Raw genomic sequence first — 6000 nt, forward strand, 5'->3', positions numbered from 1 at the left:
ACAGTGAAGCAGATGGAAAATTTCAGAATGAACAGACTGCTGCAAGGTAAAATAATTGCTTTGTAGATCTTTGTTTTAGGGATATACATGATAGATGTTCTCTGTGAGAGAGAAAGAGAGAGAGATTGTAGTGGGGCAAAATAAAAAATGCATTACTTACTGTTTGTTATAATAAAAACAATTTAAAAGCTACTGATCCAAAAGTTTATCCTGGATCAGGACCATGTGTTTCTTTTCCACATTTCTTGCCACCCTCTTTCCCCCTCAGCTGTCTTGATGTCATATCAGTTAGCCCAGTGCTTGTCTCAGGCCTTTGTAAATGCTGTTCCTTCTCTTGGGTCACTTTCCCCACTTTGTCCTAGCCTGCCCCACACTGGACAACTCCTACTCATCAAAAGATGCCTGCTTGGTTGACCCTTTCCCTAGAAAATCTTCTCTGTTCCCATGCTTCCCTCTCAGAACTTGTACTATGTCGTACCTGAATTATTTGATCACTTTTTCCTCCAGCTGAGTACAAGCTCTGTCGGAGCAGGGACCATGTTGTGTTCACTTCTGTAATTCCTAGCTCCTGGGATGTGATGACATAAAATAGACATTAATAAATATTTGCTGAATGAATGAATGAACTCTACTGTGAAATGGAGTTAATAAATATAATAGGATCAACTTCCTACAGTTTTTGTGAAGATCAGTTAATAAGTGACAAGAGCCTACAACAGGGCCTGGCACACAGAGAGTGCCATGTTAAGTGTTAGCTCTTAACATCAGCACATCATCTTCCCCGTCAATACCACTATCATCATGATCAGCACCACCACCATCTCCACCATCATCACCAACATCAATGTTTTCTTTTAGAAAAAATTACAAGGCATACTAAAAGGGAAGAAAAAAACACCATCTATAGAGACAAAGAAACTATCAGAACCAGGCCCAGATATGACATGAATTTTGGAATTATCAGATACGGGATTTAAAATAACTTTTAATACATTAATATTCTGAGGGATAAACTGGAAAAAGTAGACAACAAGCAGCAGAGAAATAGAAACTCTAAGAAAGTCAAAAGGAAATACCAGAAACTTTTTTCTAAAAAACCCAAAAGAAATGAAGAATGACTCTGATGGGCATATCCAAGTGAGCTTGAAAATATGTCTTCAGAAACTTCACAAAGTGAAATACAATTGGTAAAATAATGAAAAAAGGAACAAACTATCCTAGAGTTGTAGGATAATTACAAAAAGTGTTACATATATGTCATGGTGGTATCAGAAGTATAAAGGAACAGAAGAAATATTTGAAATAATAGTGGCTGATTATTAATTATAATTTGAAATAATTTATTAATTATAATTTGAAATAATAGTGGCTGAAATTAATGACAAAAACTAATCAATAGATCCCCAAAGACCAGAGAACACCAAGAAGACTGAATACTAAATTGAAAACAGAAAATCAATTGAGAAAAATCAATGAAACCGAAAGTTGGTTCTTTGAAAAGATTGATAATGAAATTGATAAACTCTACCTAGGCTGCTGATCAAGAAAAAGAAAGAGAGAAAACACAAACTAATAATTTCAGAAATGAAAAAAAATAATATCAGAAATGAAAGAAGAATTATAACTACTGATTCCATGAATAGAAATAAGATAAAGGAATATTATGACTAACTCTATGCCCACAAATTCGACAACTTAGGTAAAATAGGCCAGTTCCTTGAAAGACACAAATTACCAAAATTCGCAAAGGAAAAATAATAATCAGAATTTTCTTATACCTACTAAAGAAACCGAAGCAACAATAACTTTTTTTAAAAAAAAGTAACAGATTCAGATGGTGAATTCTCCCAAACATTTAAAAAACACATGATACCAATTTTCTATAACCTCTTCCAGAAAACAGAAGCAGAAGGAAAACTTCCTAACTCCTTCTACAAGGCCTGCATTACCCTAATATCAAAACCAAATAAAGACATATGAAAAAGAAAAACTACAGATCAAGATCGCTCATGAACAAAGATGCAAAACTCCTCAACAAAATATTACCAAATTAAATACAATAAGGTATAAAAAGAATTATACACTACAACCAAGTAGGATTTATTCCAGCTAGTTAAGGCTAATTTGACAAAGCCAATTATTGTAATCAATCACATCAACAGGCTAAAGAAGAAAAATCATGTTATATCAACAGTTGAAAAGAAAGGCATTTGACAAAATCCAACATCCATTCATGATTAAATACTAGCTCTCGGTGAACTAGGATTAGAGGGGAATTGCTTCAGCTTGGTAGAGAATATGTACAAAAAACCTAAGCTAACATAATACTTAATGGTAAGAAAATAAATGCCTTTCCCCTACAGGTCAGGAACAGGGCAATGATGCTCTCTCTTGCCATTTCTATTCAATATCATACTGAAAGTACTACCTAATGCAATAAAATGAAGAAAAAAAAAAGAAAAGTTATACAGATCAGGAAGAAAAAAACAAAACTGTCTCTGTTTACAGATAACATTATTGTCTATATAGAAAATCCCAAAGAGTCCACCAAAAAACCTCTTAGAACTAATAAATAATTGTGGCAAGGCTGTAGGATACAAAGTTAACATACAAAAGTCAACGACTTTCCTATATTTCAGCAATAAATAATTGGAACTTAAAAACACAATGCCATTTATATTAGCAGAAGGAAGGCAGGCAGGAGGGAAGGAAGGAAGGGAGGGAAGGGGCAAACTCTGATGAAAAAAACAAAGCTCTAAACAGATGGATATATATTTCACGCTCATGAATAAAAGACTCAGTATTGTTAAGATCTCAGTTCTTCCCAACTTGAGCTATAGATTCAGCACAGTATCAACTGAAATCCCAGTAAGTTGTTTCATAAATTTGACTATCTGATTCTAAAGTTTATATATAAAGGCCAAAGACTGGGAATAGCCAACACAGTACTGAGGAAGAACAATAACAAACTGAAGGACTGACACTACCCTACTTTACTATCAAGACAGCATGATATTGATGAAAGAACAAATAGATCAATGGAACAGAACAGAGAGCTGCAAAATATATGCACACAAATATAGTCAACTAATCTTTGACAAAATAGCAAAGGCAATCTGATAGAGAAATGAGAGTCTTTTCAACAAACATTGCTAGAACAAGTAGATTTCTATATGTAATAATAATTTAGACACAGACCTTGCATATTTTATAAACTATAACTCAGATAAACTATAGACCTAAATATAAAGTACAAAACTATAAAACTTCTAGAAGATACCATAGGATAAAATCTTCGATATAGGTGACCTTGGGTTTGGCAGTGAGTATTTAGATAACAACACCAAAAGCACGATTTTTTTTTTTTGAGACAGTCTCACTTAGTCACCCTGGGGTTGAGTGCTGTGGCATCATAGTTCACAGCAACCTCAAACTCTTGGGCTGGGCTCAAGTGATCCTCTTGCTTCAGCCTCCCAAGTAGCTGCGACTACAAGTGCCCATCACAATACCTGGGTCTCGCTCTTGTTCAGGCTGGCCTCAAACTCCTGAGCTCAAGCAATCCACCCACCTTGGCCTCCCAGAGTGCTAGGAAAAAAGCACAATTCTTGAAAGAAAAAAATTGATAACTTGGACCTTGTTAAAATTTGAAACTTCTAATTTGCATAACACACTGTTAAGAAAATGAAAAGGTAAGCTACAGACTAGGAGAAAATATTTGCAAGACACATCATCTGATAAAGAAACTTGTATAGAAAATAGATAAAGAGTTTTTAAAACTCAAGAGCTAGAAAACAAACTTAAAAATGGGCAAAAAATATCAACAGACAACACATAAGATACATAGATGGCAAAAATGCATATGAAAAGATATTCTGCTTCACACGTCATTAGGGAACTGCAAATTAAAACAACAACGTGATGCCACTCCATACCTACTAGAGTGGCTAAAACTCCCCAAACCGACAATACCAAATATCAACATGAATACAGAGCAACATTAACTCTTATTTATTACTGTTAGAAATGCAAAATGGTACAGCCACATTGGAAGACAGACTGGCAGTTTCTTAAACTAGCAAGCAAACATATTCTTACTGTATTATGAAGCAATTGTGCTCCTTGGTATTTACCCAGTTGTGTTGAGAAACTTATGTCCACACAAAAACCTACATGTGTTTATAGCAGCTTTATTCATAATTGCAAAAACCTGAAAGCAACCAAGATGCCTTTCAGTAAGTGAATGGACAGTTTGTTAATCCACTCGTGAATTAATAGGCATTTAGGTTAATTCCACTTCTTTGCAATCGTGGTGAATTATTTTGTAATAACTCAAGTGCAGATGTCTTTTTTCTTTCTTTCTTTTTTCTTTTCTTTTGTTTTTTTTTTTTTGCCTGTTGTCCTTTTTGATAAAATGCTTTCTTTTTCTTTGGGTAGATACCCAGTAGTGGGATTGCTGGATTGGATGGTAGGTTTACTTTTAATCCTTGGAGAAATCTCAATACTGTTTTCCATAGAGGTTGTACTTTAAAAGGCAAAACTAGGGAGATAATAAAAAAATCAAGGATTTTCAGGATTCAGGACAAATAGGGAGCATGGGGGGCTTTTAGGTGTCCTCCGTATGGATCCATGACATAATGGATTGTTAACCATAGAACTATAAGAGAAAGGGTAAAACTTAATGTAAACTATGGACTTTAATTTATAACAATCAATATTAGTTATTAATTAGAACAAATATACCATGCTAAGGCAAGATGTTAATAATAGGGGAAATGGTTCACAGGAGAGGGGGCGTATAGGAACTCTCTGTACTATCTACTCTATTTTTCCATAAATCTAAAACTGTTCCAAAAAAATAAAGTCCACTAATTTTAAAAAATGAAATACAGTCTTGAAAACAAGTATGTGTGTAGTGGTTAATGTGAGCACAGCTTATAATGTGGCAAGCCAGACTTGAGAAGCCCTGGGTTGGGGGGCAGAGTCCTATTAATTTGGCATCTCCAGGCTGCTCCCAGGCCTTACACAGAGTGCACATAGATAAAGCTGGGGCGACTTGGGCAAGAACTTGAATAATGGAACTGTATGTGAGATGAAAAACATCCCACTTGTAGTCTCTTGGGACAATGCCCTGTTTTTTTTAACTTTTTATTTTGACATAACTTCAGATTCACAGAGAAGTTGCAAAAAGATTACGAAGAATTCCCCGCAGTCCCTTCTCCAGGCTTCCCAGATGTGCTAACATCTGACCACATCTGCTCTTTCCCTGCCTGTCTTCTCAGCATGGTGTGCATCTTCATTTCCCAACCAAGCAGACAGGCCGAGGGAACAGGCTCTGAGCTCCCTTCTTTCTCATCTACATTCTGACGAGAATGACAATTGACATTTGTTGAGAGCCTAACACGTGCCAGGCATTGTTCTGAGCTCTTTTACATGTCCTTTGCTAGCTCAAGGTTGGGTCTCCAACCCCTGGTGAAGGGGGCCTGTTATTATATGCAGTTGACCGAAAAGTGCAAGCTCAGGCACAATGAGGATAATTCATTTTGCTCAAAGTCACACAATCAACAAGTGACGTAAGCGTCTGGAGGACTGGCGAAACAGGATGAAGGCCCAGTTTGAGGGGCGAGGGGGGCAAACAGCCCAAGCAACACATTCCCAAAGGACTTTGAGGGCAGACTTTTGCTGTCATCACCAGGTTAGATGGGGCACAAACTCAAAGGATCAAAGATAGGACACAGGAAGGTTTCATCTTCACAACAGCTCCACTTCACAGGGGTTGGAGACCAGAAGTTGAGATAGCAAAGGACATGTAAAAGTGCTCAGAACAAGGCCTGGCGTGTATTAGGGTTCAACTGTGTGGGTGAGTGAGCAATGAGTGAGTGTGTATGGGAGAGTCACATCTTGTCTGGAGAGCTCCTAGAAGCCCTTCTGGAGGCCTCAACAGGCCTGCCCTCTCCATGTCCACAGCTGTGTTGGCTGTCCCCAACACAGTGCTCATCACAC

The sequence above is a fragment of the Otolemur garnettii genome, unplaced genomic scaffold (genome assembly GCF_000181295.1).
Source record: "Otolemur garnettii isolate 467f Iridium unplaced genomic scaffold, OtoGar3 scaffold00096, whole genome shotgun sequence".
In the NCBI taxonomy this organism is placed as follows: domain Eukaryota; kingdom Metazoa; phylum Chordata; class Mammalia; order Primates; family Galagidae; genus Otolemur; species Otolemur garnettii.